Source organism: Equus caballus, chromosome 8 (genome assembly GCF_041296265.1).
Source record: "Equus caballus isolate H_3958 breed thoroughbred chromosome 8, TB-T2T, whole genome shotgun sequence".
Lineage (NCBI taxonomy): Eukaryota > Metazoa > Chordata > Mammalia > Perissodactyla > Equidae > Equus > Equus caballus.
Window position 1 is genome coordinate 59,063,972 of NC_091691.1, and position 15,541 is coordinate 59,079,512.

The 15,541-nt window shown below is 35.1% G+C and overlaps 1 long non-coding RNA gene across 1 annotated transcript in view; it reads right to left on the bottom strand.

Annotated features, from left to right (window-relative positions):
• LOC111774556 (uncharacterized) overlaps nt 1-15,541 on the bottom strand; it is a 33,630-nt gene that overhangs the window by 665 nt on the left and 17,424 nt on the right. The gene's annotated exons all lie outside the window — the stretch shown is intronic.

Consider the following 15,541-nt stretch of genomic DNA (forward strand, 5'->3'; position numbering starts at 1 on the left):
AGGCTGTGATTTTTTTTTTTTTTAAGCAGAAGGTGGGTCTCATGGCCATTCTGAATTCATGATGGCTTTTATTTGTTTCATGAAAGATCTAACTTAAACTTGTATTTTACATATATTTATAGCTCAGTTTTAACATAGATATTTTGCATTGAAATCCATCATTTTCTTCTAATATCTACACAATTAAAGAGAAATCACTGAAGAGTCATAGTTAATTTTGACAAGTATTGATAAGTAGTGCACACATATCTTTTGTTTCATTCTAACATTCAGAAATTCCCAGGCTGTAGAAAATCCTTCACTTGTGAGGTCGTTTTTAAACAAACTTTTTTCAGTTAACTAAGAGTTTGCACTAGTCACAGAGCACCTGGTACTCCATTTAAAAAGGGAAAATATGATTTGTAAAATGAGAGATGTGAACCACTTACTATATAAAGATGAGCGCAACACCTTTCTGCTACCCATTTCAACCTTGACAGTGCTCAAATAGGTTCCTCACATGGTAGCTTCCAGGGAAAATATAGTTCCAAGCCAGCAGGAAAATGAGGTGTGGGTCCCTGTGACCGAGCAGTCTTAAGCCCCATGCAGTTGAAAGAACACCTGAGGGAATGCAGTTTAAGGATCTGCGTCTGCAAAAGCATCTCAGGTAATTCTTTGTACACACAAAAGCCATCTGTGAACCAGTGCTATTCTCAGTATCAAAGCAGCTGTTCCTAACAATTTCAAACCAAGGAAATCTCATGCATTCAATTTTCTTAAGTAAGGAAAAATTCTCCACATGTTATGTGCTTTTTTCCCCCTATTGTGTTTTGCGAAATATTGAAAATGCCATATTTTCCTCTGTCTGTCAAAGGAGTTTACAACCCTCCAGTCTATAACTATGCTACATCCACAATACACGTTCTGTTCTGATTATCAAATTTGATGCTTCAAAATATTTGGAAAATCCAACAAAGTAAATACGAAACTAAAAGCTATCAAAGATAAATGCTAAAAATGTTTTTTTCTTTTGACTTTTCATTCTATGTATGCATATCTGCATAGAATTTACAATACAGTTTACACCATATGTTATGTGATGTACATTTCTTTTTAATCTTATAAAATTAATTAAAATTTAAATAGAAAATATATTCATATGTTTTAAAAGCAAAATCATAAAATTGCACAAAGTGAGTATTCTCTCTTACGAAAGCTCCTTATGGTCACTGATTCCCATGGTATCCCCAGAGTAGATTATCACTGCTACCGTCTTCTTGTAGATCCCTCCAGAACTTTCATGTGCATAAAAGCAGATCACTACATATTAGTTCTCCTCGTGTGTTACACAAATATTTGCTTACTATATACACTATTCTGAGCTTGCCCTGTGGTGTGCGTGTGTTTTCTTCTCTAAACACTTGTTGCTACCTAGAATATTTGGATTTTGTATTTTCTTGTTGATTTAAGAGAAAAATAGAGTCTTACACATTCAGTGAATGTTTTGATTCCTATATTTTGAATTTTGCATATTGCTTCTCCTTGAGTTACTTATTTTTTGTACCTGGATTTTTATTAGAGTGTCAATCTTATGATCTGTCTGAGCTCTTATCATATAAAAATAATAATTTTTTATCTGTCATTTCCTTTATGTAGGACAATACACTAATACGCTGTTAGTGCTTTCATTTGTGGGTTTAATTTTCAAAAATAGTTTTTCAATCAGATATCAATTCACTTCCACTTTTTGTGCTTAAGTTTCCTTATCCGCAGCCCCTAACCAATTATTAGGCTTATTGAACACAGTTACACACACACAGAGTGGTATGTTGGCAAATGTGCAATAACTAGCTCTCTGCAGGTAAAATAAAGAAAGCACTGGTTTGTGCTTTTGCCAGTTTCTATAATGTAAAGCACTAGAAAATCTACCTACTGCTCATGAGAAACCCATGTCAGGCTACCAACATGGTGTTCAGCAGCTCACGGAATTCTGACACTGTTTCACTCAACGCTCAGCACAGAGTAGCTCTGAATAACTGCTTCTTATACTCATCGTTTTGTATTTTTTAATAATTTTATACCTGTATTTTTTCACTTGTTTTTTATTCTATTGGAAACTTATTTTGATGTAAGTTGAGTGGTGAGGTTCTAAGGTGTTTTTATAATTTCCAGAAATGTAATCAATGGTTTAAATTAATTTTAGTAAATAATCTACTAATTTTCCATTGTTTTCTGATGATGGATTTTTGTTTTCCTTATTCACATCCAAACATCCCAATTTTAACTAGCAAAGATATGAAAATTAATGGGAAATGTTTCATTTTTGAAGAGATCAACTAGGTTATAGTCCAGAGACTGTTCAACATTTAGAACTTGGAAGAAAAAGTTCTTAATTATTCTTTATTAGGCAGACTTGTCTACTAATGAAGAGACTAAGAACAAAACACTTTAACTATCTTGAATAAGGACCTAAAAGTAATTATACAGTTATTTATTAAGTTTCTCATTTCCTAGTGTAGCACCTTCCAACTATACCATTGCTGACATTGTGAATATTGGGGCTAAATCCGATGTTTCACAACGATAAGTACAATTTTATACTTTTATAAGTAAGCAACTGATGAAAATAAAGTTATACAGAATAAAAAATAATGCCTCTGTCTGGTGCATACTAGAATGTTTCAATAGTTACATTCCAAAATTCAATTTATCCTTATATTGCATTAACCCTCTATTGAAAAAGACATGACTTACAACTACTGCAAATTCCGTAGGCTATAAGAAAAGCAAAAACTTCATGGTGACAGATTATCAGGCCAAATTTTGAATTTCACCAGTCTTTTCTCATAGTCAACATCTCCTCTGTCTTCAATATTGTTAGGGTTACTATTCAGTCATTAGGTCCAGATGGCACTACATAAAAATTCAGCTTGGTAATTACTTGGAAATACGAGCAGTATCATAAAATCAACACAAAGATGCTAAGATTAAAGACTCATTTTTTAATTTTTCATTGAGGAACCTGAAATTCAGCTAAAATTAACTGTATGATTGTTAGTTATATACTCATTCTGGTAGAATATAGTTGGATGTAATTTTTCAAAAGATTCTGTTCTGAATGAACAGATTGCTTGTATTAAAGATATCATTCTTGCATAATTCCTACTGATTATTAACTGGGGTTTATTATGAAGCCACTGTGTTGGCTTCTTTGCTAGATGTTGATTTGTGAATATTCCTAAACTTGTTCCAGGTGCTGCCATTAAACATTATAGAATTCTGGTGATAAATAAGTTTAACAAAATATTGCCTTTTTGGCCAAAGTAATTGTCTTTGGGGAGATTATTTATAGTTATTATATTAAACCTTGGAATACCCATTACTCACAGATAGTTCAAGTATTCCTGAGAGATGTTGTAATCACCTCTTGAAAACACTCTCAGATGATATAAAGTTGAGAAAACTCTTACATTGCCTCAAGATATCTGTGGAATCAATATTTTTAAGAAAAGTCTACCTCAGTACTGAATAAATTATCCTTATTTTACAGACAAAGTCAACCTGTTAAATGAGATCTGAGTATATGATTTCTCACACAGTACTATTTCAAAGTTATTTTGCTTCATTGTTCTACTTAAATATGGGTATATATGATATCATTGTATTCAACTATGGAATTATATAATTAAATAATAGGTAACCATGTACTTACATCTTGGTATAAATATGTAATAATTTCTTATGCATAAATATCTTGTAAAATGATTTATATTTCAACACTTTTATCTTATTCAAAGTTTACTAGAAATATTCAATTTTAAAATAATCACAGGCACAAAATTAAAAATTATAATTATGATCTATGCAGAACTTTAGGCAAATACACTAAAAATCTCACAACTGCTATATCTTGGAAAATTACAGATGTCACAAATGAATCTAAGGAAAGGGGAAAACCTGGAGACACAAAAATCAGGGAAGAAGTCAGTAAACTGATTAAAGAATTATTCCCCAAAGAGCTTCAAGTCACGGAATAGCATTGCTGGGTTATTCTACACAAAGGGAAAAATCCCTTTATTATATAAAATGCTCAATGATTAAAAAAAGACATTTTCACACTTTATCATATAAAGCTCACAATAACCAGAAACAAAAATATGCCAAATACACGGACAAAAAAATCTACTTAAAAGTATGAGTGTAAAAAGACTAATGAATCAAATATAGTGAATATGCAAAAGAAAAGCTACCATGACAAAAACGGCTTTTAAAAGAATATGAGACGATTTAATATTAAAAAATAAAACAACGCATTTTATCGCTTCACGAGGTCAGAGGAATTAACTATTTGAACATTTCAGTATACATCAAAATGACAATTCAGTTTAAAGAACAATTATTAATAAACTATAACTTTTCAAAGATGCCTCCTTTGCATTGATGAGTTCCATCAGTTCTAAGCTGTGCATACACATACTCACACACACACATTTAGGTTTGCATAATATATTTTATTATAGTATATGAATACATACATAAATTATACATACATACACATATAGACATATGCATATGTATGTACATATTTATATGATTTTAGTTGTTAGGGTAAAGAAAAGGTAGACCACTGTCTTTATTATTCCTTAAAATGTTCATATTATTGCAAAAAATATTGGTGTAGCAATAGAAAACATAAAGATTCAAAAAGAGGAAAATATTATTTGTTTACCTAAATTAAACATAAAGAATCCACTGAAATATTATTAGATCTAATAAGAATTCAAGTATTGTAACTGAACGCGGAATTATTATGTAAAAGTGTTACATAGTAATCATAACCAATTTTGTTGAAATATTTTCAGAAGTTTTACATTTACTATTGCTGCTAAATTGGTAAACAAATAGAGCAAACTTAATGACAAGCATGAAACCTGCATTAAAGGTATGGTATTCATTAATGCTTTTTGTAAAATTGACTTTTGCCCTTTGAATAAATGGGGAGATGTCATATGATCCTGAATAGGAAAACCAATTGCTGCCCCATAATATCACATCTGCCATACAGAAGCTCTCAAACCCAATCTTTTTGGAAGGTTGTTTTGTGATAAATCCTCATATAAAGTGACATGAACCTTTTTATAGCTCTTTTCTCCCCTCTTAGAGCAAAAGCACTGTGTTTGATTACAAGATTTCATTACAGTTCTTGTACAAGCTTTATGTAGTATAGGACCCCATCTTAACTTTCCAAGATGTGAAAAATTACGAATTTTGAAACACGTCTGGCATGGAGAGTTTTGGATGAGATTTTTAAGATGTCTTTCTTCTGCAAATTAGTTTACAAATGCAAATTCAATGAAAACCAGTCCCAAAGTGATTATTTTGGAGTGTATGTCAACATACAACCAGTTCATTTGCAAGAATCCATAGAAGAGAGTAATAAAAGTATTTTAGAAAGGATAATTATTAAGGGGGAATTTACTCTAACAGATATTAAAACCATTAAGGTAGGGTTTCTTAACAGAAAGGATTTGGCCTCACAAGGGAGGAGACTAGTGAAATGAACTCACATTTCAAGTTGGGTTTCCAAGTGTTCGTGGAAAGACTTTGCTTCTGTATCTGACAGGAAAGTGCACCTATTTGTAGGGTCAAAGATTACAGTGCCCAATTTACTGTATATTACTTTCCCAATCTCTAGGATATTTTAGTATTTTCTAGTCAAAAATCACTTTCTAGCAGGCTGAGAAAAATAATTTCAGGTGGAGCAGAGGCTCAAAATTTTTAAAAGTATTGACAGTGGCAGTATGCAGAGCATACTTGTAGTCTCAGGGACAGCAAATGATGAAACTAAGAAAACATAGCAGGATAAATATTTGGTGAATAAGAAAATCATCTCTTGAAAATTATCTAAGCATAACTCCAAGGAAATTTTCAGGAGTGCCTCCAAGCAGAAATTTCCTTTCCATATCATCTCATAAATATTCATGAGATATCTTAGGCCATGTCAGTTGAATTCTCAGGACAAAGAACTGGTGTTACCTCAAAACTGCTTAACGCTCCCGAATCTGGCATGGTTTGAGGGCCAGTTACTTGTATACGTTAGGATTAAGTGGGGCAAAATGCCAGTGAAATAAGCTGGGAGTTTCAGTCCTGTAACTAGCAACCTGGGGAATTTTCCTGGTATCAGATATGTTACTGGTTAGATGAACAATATTTGGCTAAAAGCATCCTATCAATCTATAACTCAAACTTTTCTCTGCCTGGAAATGTTCATTTCACTATGATCAGCAGGTATCACTGCATTTGGCCTACTGTTTTCATGGTTCTCCCTACCTTACTTTGGAAGGGTCCTGATGCTGCTGCCAAAAGGAGGTATTGTTAGATAGGTTTATTTGCTCCAAACTTTGTATATATCAGATAGTTATATGGTACTTGCTGTCTGGAACAGCTCCCAATAAAGCTCACCTCATGACAACATCCTTCTACTGTGCCCCAAGTGAAGGATGTCCAAGCTCAACCACTAAGCTAGCTTATGGAACTCTGTGACATATTGGCTGACATATTCAGCAATTAAAGAGGCGTTCCAACTATAGCAAATATTAACCTTGGAGGAAGCTGCTGGAGTAAGATAGACTATTGTTTTATATTCTCTGACTGTTGGGGTGCTGGAAGCATGGCCCTTTACTCTTTCCTTAGATGGGAAACTGCTATGTACGAAAGCAGAACAGGAGGACATATTTTGCAGGTTTTACTGAATATGCCCCGATTTTCTCCATAGGGAAAAAATTACTTATGCTGAGGCAGCTTTAAATGATATACTTGAGATTTCAAGATTAATAAATACAAACTCGTTTCCGATGTTTTAGAAACAATAAGTTTTTGCCTACTCTCAGATTCTGCTTGTCTTTTGCTGTTTTAAATTCCCAACATCCATAGTCTGGAGAATACCTCTTGCCAAGGTAATAACAGAAGGAAATCTGGAACAACACACCATGTATATATATCAATGTCCCCATTAATTTTGTGTTATGTATGGATTTGCAAGAGTTCAATGCGTATATAACGTCCAAAGCTCCAGACAAAGCAGGAATGAATAGCAGATTGCAGATTCAAAACATCACAACAGCAGGGTAGTCCAATATACCAATATTTACAAATAATTAAAGACCTAACCCATTATAGGTCCAAAATTTTCATATCAACCTAACATGGAGATCAGAACAAGACCAGGTCATCTTCAAAATGCTTACCTGAAAAATCCTTATTGTATCTGGGTCTCCTCTTCCTCACGAGTATAGGTAACAAGCCAGGCTGGCTTAGAGGTCAAGGGATGGAAGATAGAATCAGGGTTCACGGCTTTCATCCAGAGCCATCCCTGTTTCTTACCAGCCCATCAATCCATCATCTTTGTTCCATGGTGCCCTCTCAATTTATTAGTTAGGCTGAGTTCTGCTATGGTCTTCCAGACTTGGCATTTGTATTGACGTAAATTTTCAGCTCTTAAACTGTGTTTGTTCTTTGCTTTATAGCTTGTTTTCCCCGGAGTATGATTTTTTAGACTGCCTTCCTAGTAACTGACCTTTTGGCATAGTCCTAGAAATATCCCTCTCATTATAGCTCCAGGAAGACACCTCCCAAACATTGAGCACCATAAAGAGACATCCTTAATAGTGATGTTAGAAGACAATTAAAAGAATAGATGCTCCAATCATGAATGTTTTGTATATTACATCTTTGAAAAGTCAAGGAGTTAGTATTAATTTTTACCTCATAAAGGCAACTCTTGTGGGACGGGAGTGATACGGCCCAGGTGTATAGCTTTATAGTAATCTAGCCTAGTACATGTATAAACCTGGAAGAATCCTGAGGAATGTGTAGGACACGCATTTCTTTCAAAGTATCCTTACCAAATATCAATTTCCACAGCTGGACTTCTGCAGAAGCAGTATATTAAACAACTAAAGCTTGTTTAAGTATCTTAAATTTGATATTAACGATCCTAAGTTTACTTCATTCTTATGGAAAAGCAATCTACATGGTCTTAATACCAGATATGTAGATGGAAATAAATTGCTTTTAATTATTAAAAAAAAAAGCAAGAAGGGCCAGCCTGGTGGTGTAGTGATTGAGTTCATGTGCTCTGCTTTGACAGCCCAAGGTTTGCAGGTTTGGATCCCAGGCATGGACCTAGTACCATTCATCAGGCCATGCTGTGGTGGCTTCTCACATAAAATAGAGGAAGCTTGGCACAGATGTTGGCTCATTGACAATCTTCCTCAAGCAAAAAAAAAAAAGATGAAGACTGGTAACATGTTACCTCAGGGCCAATCTTCCTCACACACACACCAAAAAAAGCAGGAATCAAGTAACTATAGTTGAAGAGAAATATATGGTCACAGAAATTGCCAAGTTGTTACAACTGAAATTTTCTTTCAATTGTACCAACGAAACATCACCACAGCTTAACGTATCTATCTATCTATCTATCTATCTATCTATCTATAATATAGATAGATATGTTCTCCTTTGGTATTGCATGTGGATAAGGGGAACTATGTAAATAGATAATGATAGCCTTTAGCCCTCAGTAATTCACAATCTGGAAAATATGGATTTATGCTTTTCCCAAATATCTAAATATTAAAAAACAACACTACATCTTCTGTATTATAGACCACTGTCTTCATATACACTTGAAATTTCTACTCTAAAATTATTTCTAGTTTCTTCATAGGCTACATTTATAAATTTCTGTTTCTAATGCTAGCACATACACCTACTTTTGATTTTCTTTCTCTGTTTTTGTAAGACTTATTTAGCTCTCCTTTTTTAGAGGAAGAAGATTAGCCCTGAGTTAACATCCGCCATCAATCCTCCCCTTTTTGCTGAAGAAGATTGGTCCTGAGCTAACATCTGTGCTCCTCTTCCTCTATTTTCCATGTGGGTCTCCTGCCACAGCATGGCTTGATAAGTGGTGCATAGGTCTGCACCAGGGATGTGGGCCGGCGAATCCTGGGCTGATGAAGCAGAGTGCGCAAATTTAGCTACTGTGCCACCAGGCAGGCCCCTGATTTATCTAGTCTTTAATGCTTCATATTAAACTTTGAAGACAGCATGAGACATCTTCTATCCGTTGTTTGCTTTTGTGTCTTTTCCTCATCTCTGGTTTCTTTATCTGTAGTCCCTCTTTTTTTCTTACCACAGCCTTAAATCCCTTTTTTTGTTATTCTTCTCTATATTGTCCTAAAGTCCTATTTTGCTACTTTCCTGTCATTCTGACTCTAATGACTATCCTGGATTCACTTGAGTATGCAGTTTCTATTTTATTCCATGAGCAAATAAAACCAAGAAACTAAAATACTTATATTAAAAAGACACCTGTTGAACTTGAAATGAGAAGAAAAAACTGAATAACAGCATATTCTCTAATTTCTACTCTGGATTTATTTCTGCCTTGAGGTCTTTTTTGTTTATTATTATCTCATTTTCCTCATCTATTTCCTGTCTACGTTACTATTCCACATATTCACCTCAAGTCTCTAACACCTCTCCTTCCCTCCAGTCCTCAACCAATGACCAGGTTGCTATTTCACTGAAAAATAAGAGCAATTACAAAAAATATTCACATGTTCTCTTACAATGTCTCTCAATTCACTTGCATTTTTTCTCTTCCTTCCCTCCAATGGATGACATTCTTGCAGTTCTATCCAAATCCAATCCTTTCACAGGTTCACTGGATTCCATGATCTCTTTTCTACTCAAGGATCTTGTTCCAGAGAACCTTCTATCGCTCCTACAATGGACAGTTTCTACTCTATACTAGATCAGTTCCATGATGTTACAGTTCTCATTTCTAAAAATTAGATTTTCTTTGCTCATCACCCCCTTCTGTTTCTGCCATTTTCTTTGATACCAATTAGAGCAAAATGGTCAGGATAATTGTTCACAGTTGATGACAACGTTCCTGTCATCTTAGACTTCCTGGAATCCACCACAATGCTGAAATAGCTCTTGTCGGGGCCACTGTGACTTTCATGCTGCTAAAACCAATGGTCAATTCTCATTTTTCATCTTCCTTGATTGATCAGCAGCAGTTGACGAAATTGATGCATAACTTCTTGAAACACTCTTTCTCCTTTTGCCTTGTGGAGCACTACTCACTCCACTGTCCTCCTCTTTCACTCATTACTCCGTCTCAGTCTCCTTTCTTCTTCTTCTCTCATTGGTCTCAAAATGTTGAATTGCCCAAGGAACTCATTTTTCTGACCTCTTTTCTCCCTTCACTTTAGTGATCTCATCCAATCACATAAGTCATACAAAACAAGCAGGAAACTAATACCTGTTCGATATGCTAATAATCTCTCTCTTGCCCCATTCTTTCCCCTGAATTCCAAATTTCTATCTCCAAAACTACTTGGATGTAAGAAAAGCACTCCAACATGATATGCTTAAAACTAAACTTTTGATACACACACACGCCTGCTTTTCTTATAATCTTCTCCATGTCAGTAATTACAACTCCATTTGGTCATTCAGATTGAAAACCTTGGAGTCAATCTTGTACATCTCTTTCACTCCAACACTGCAACTAAACATCAGAAAATTCTTTAAGCTCTGACTTTGATATCTACAATCAGAATCAAACTGTAAGTTATGACTTCAAAATACATAATCACAATCAAACCATTTCTTACCATTCTTATCACTACCTTCTGGTCCAAGGTATGAAAATCTCTTGCCTAGATTATTAAAATAGCCTTCTAACTGGCTTCTGGCTTCAGGTCTTGCCCCTCTGTGTTTTATCCATCACACAGCATTAAAATATCCTACCCTATCTTATCTTAACCTATCCTACCCTGTCCTGTCCTAAAATACCCCTATACTTTTTATCCTTCAAAGAACTTTTCATCATCTGACATAAAATATTCCCTCCTCTTGTTAAGGAAAGACTCAGGAGGGCAGACTTGTTTTGTTGATCACTGAATTTCCAGGAGCAACTAAACACACACACACACAGATATATGTATATGTATAAAACAAATAAACATATATATACACATATGTATTTTGATATGTATGAAAACATATATATATGTCAATACATAGGTTGTTTGAATGAATTAAAGTGAAATGACTGAATTACCACTGTAATATATAGACTAAGAAGGATGTTCTACTCCACATTTGCATTTATAACCATGTATAAAACCTGTCTCTTGGTTTACCTCATACAGTAGTACAGGCCAAGGTGGATTAAAAACCACATAAGTAACTCTGAATACAATTATCCAATTTACACTTCACAAATTTTGAGGTGACATTAATGAAAATCTTGGTATTATTGGCAGTGTCTGAGTTGAAGTTTCTATAAGATTAAGTAGTGACATAGCCCTCTATCCTGTTTTTTATTTTTTACTCAACAGAGTCACCCAATCATACTTCTATTGGTTTAGAATATTCACCACTTTCATTAAATGAATAAGCAAATTCTATTGTGATAACTTTCTAATCACATTGTACTAGATATGGGATGGAAGAACCAGGAGGTGTAACTGAATTTCACAAACTGGTAAGCATTCTTACAGAGGAATTGAAATTATCATTCTGAGTTGAAGGTCAGATTCTCAGTATTAGCAAACTTCTTAATGAAGTCCCTATCCCCCATTATTTTTTATGAGTTATTATAGTGGGAATACCCTCAGTTATTATTTTATGAGTTACTGTGGTTACTATATATGAGTATGTGTGGATTCTCAACTCTTCCTGACATAAGAATTTTCCTGAAATCATTTAAAAATTATATCCAGGTCCCACACTTTTGTTCCCAGTCCAACAAAGGATCATTGGAAATAACCAGGATTCAGATAATGGGAATAGTGCATGGAGTTTTAAAAATGAGTTTTTAGAGTGATATCAACATAATAACCAACATAAGTTCCATGTATTAAAACACATCAGTGATTCCCCATTGTTACTTGAATGAAGTATAAGTTTTGTAGAAATTTAGTGTATAAGACCATCTATGATCTGATCCCTCAGAGCTTTCCTACCTCAACCTTTCTCACAGTTTCTGCTGTGCAGTACAGAACTACCTGAGCTCTTAGAATACACAACTGTGTTTTCATTTCTATGCCTTTTTTTATGTGATTTCTTCTGTAGTGAACACTTTCCTCTCACTCTAATTTACCCCATCCAAGAGTCAGGTAAGATCTAATTGGTCCTAAGAAGCCTTAGTTTTATTTAAATCCCCTGTTTGGCACCTCCCCAAAGACTTCACTATATCTTAAACATGTATAAACGAGCAGACCTATGATTGCTAATTGTTTGTGATATCAGAAACACCTTGAAACAGGAGCTTGATGTCAGCATCCTCGTGGAGTGAGCTTACCCAGGAATCTCTCGTCTCCACAATACAATGAAAAAGACATTCATATTCCAACAGAGGACATCCAAACAGAACACACAGATGCCTGAGAGACCCATGTGGCCATTCGACAGAGGGTAGAGTGGTTGGGGCCCCCCTCAGAGGAGGTGGAACAAGGTAAGAGAAAACTTCACTCCTTCCCGAAAAGACTTGGATCCAAACTATGGGCAGCCTCTGAGTGGGAAGGAATGGGGGAGGGGATGTTCATTCACAGGAACATCAAAGATCCCCAGGGCCCCAGCATTCTAGGGGAAAGCCCTTACTGAGGTGAAAGCTAACACAGGAGTGACCTCATCAATCCAATACCTCAGGAAAGCAAACAGCAAGGGCAGAGCAAGAAAACCCTGAGAGCATACAGAAGAAAGCACCCCTGCCCACTACGTGCCCAACCTTGGCTCCAGTCCTCGGGATTTTGGTAGAATGCAGAGGGCTTTGAGTACACAGCTCTTACCCCCACCCAGTGGTGATAGGTGGTAACTGCAACCAAACAATACCACAGTGTACAAAAAGAGAACCATGCCCTATAGCAGTATCAAAAATTGTATTAAATCTCCAGACCAGAGAGAAAATGACAAGGCCCAGAAATCTATCCTGAGGACACAGAAATATATAATCTAAGTGACAGAGAATTCAAAATAGCTATCATCAAAAAACTCAGTGAGTTAACAGAGAATGCAGAGAAACAATTCAACGAGTTCAGGAGCTACTTGACAAAAGACATTGAAACTATAAAGAAGAATCAATCAGAAATATTGGAGATAAAAGACACAATGGATAAGATAAAACAAAATATGGATTCCCTGAATTCTCGAGTGGACATCATAGAGGAGCGAGTCAGTAAAATCAAGGATAGACATGTTGAAATACTCCAGATGGAGGAGGAGAGACAACTAAGACTAAAAACATGAAGAAAGTCTCCAAGAAATATCCAACTCACTTGGGAAATGCAACATAAGAATGATAGGTATTCAAGAGGGAGAAGAGAAGGAGAATGGTGCAGAAAGTTTATTCAAAGAAATAATAGCAGAGAACTTCTCCAACCTAGGGAAGATGGAAATCTATGTCGAAGAGGCTATCAGATCTCCTAACTATGTCAGTGTAAAAAGACCTACTGCAAGACAAAAATGAATGACAAAGAAAAGAATACTAAGGGCAGCAAAGCAGAAGAAAATAACCTACAAAGGAATCCCTATCAGACTTTCAGCATATTTGTCTGCAGAAACCTTACAGGCTAGGAGAGACTGGAATGACATATTCATATCTTTGAAGGACAAAAACTTTCAGCCAAGAATACTCTTTTCAGCAAAAATATCCTTTAGATGTGATGGAAAAATAAAAACTTTCCAGATGAACAAAAGCTAAGGGAGTTTTCTTAGCCATGAGAACCCCCTTACAAGAAATCCTGAAGAAGGCCCTCATACCTGAAAAAAAAAAAAGGGAGGAAGGGGTTATAAAGCATAGAGTAAAGAGATAAAAAGGTAGACAGAATCAGAAAACTGTAGCTATACATCAGAACAGGTTAGCAAATACTCAAGAATAGCATTAAAGTTAAAGTGAAGGAAAACACCAAAAACAACTATAATCTTGTCATTTTAATCACAAACTCACAGCACAAGATGGAATAAGATGTGAGAAAAACAGCTTACGAGGGGAGGAGGAAAGGGACTGGATTTGTTTAGCCTAAGGAAATAGGCCATCAGAAAACAGACTATCTTATGTAAGATATTTTGAACAAACCTCACAGTAACCACTAAACAAAAAAGCAGAGCAGAGACACAAATAATAAATGAGGAGAAAACAAAGAAACACAACATAAAAACTACATAATTCGACTGGTAGAACAAAATACACAGGACAAGAAACATAGGGAATGTAGGAGAACCAGAAAGTGAGTGATAAACTGACAGCATTAAGCCCTCGTATATCAATAATCACCCTACACATAAATGGATTGAATTATCCAATAAAAAGACACAGAGTGATGAGATGGATTAAAGAACAAGACCTCAAAATATGCTGCCTCCAGGAAACACACCCCAGCTCCAATGACAAATACAGGCTCAGAGTGAAGGGATGGAAGATGATACTCCAAGCTAATGGCAAACAAAAGAAAGTAGCTGTCGGAATACTTATATCAGATAAGGTAGCCTTCGAGATAAGACAGGTAAGGTAAAGAGAGACAAAAAGATGCAGTACATACTGTTTAAAGGGACACTCCAACAAGACGACATAACACTTATAAATATCTATGCACCCAACACAGGAACACCAAAGTACATAAAGCAACTATTAACAAACCTAAAAGAAGATATTAATAATACAATAACAGTAGAGGACCTCAACACTCTACTCACATCAATGGATAGATCATCAGACAGAAAATCAACAAGGAAACAGTGGAATTAAATGAAAAGCTAGACCAGTTGGACTTAATAGAACAATCCATCCAAAAACAGAAGAATACACATTCTTCTCAAGTGCACATGGAACATTCTCAAGGATAGACCATATGTTAGGAAACAAGGGAAGCCTCAATAAATTTAAGAATATTGAAATAATAACAAGTATGTTTTCCAATCACAATGCTATGAAGCTAGAAATTAATTACAAGAAAAAAGCTGAGAAAGGGACAAAGATGTGGAGACTAAACAACATGCTATTGAACAACAAATGGATCATTGAAGAAATTAAAGGAGATGTCCAAAAATATCTGATGACAAATGGAAATGAAAACATACCATACCAACTCATATGGGATGCAGCAACAGCCAGTTTAGAAGGGAAATTCTTCACAATACAGGCTCACCTTATCAAACAAGAAAAATCCCAAATGAGCAATCTCAAACTACACCTAACTGAATTAGAAAACGAAGAACAAACAAAGCCCAAAGTCAGCAGAAGGAGAGAAACAATAAAAATCAGAGCAGAAATAAATGCTATTGAAACAGATAAGGCAGTAGAAAGGATCAGTGGAACAAAGGGCTGGTTCTTTGAGAAGATAAATAAAATTAACAAACCCATAGCTAGACTTACAAAGAAAAAAATGAGAGAAAGCTCAGATAAATAAAATTAGACATGAAAGAGGAGAAATAACAATGGATACCACAGAAATAGAATGGATTATGAGAATATTATGAAAAA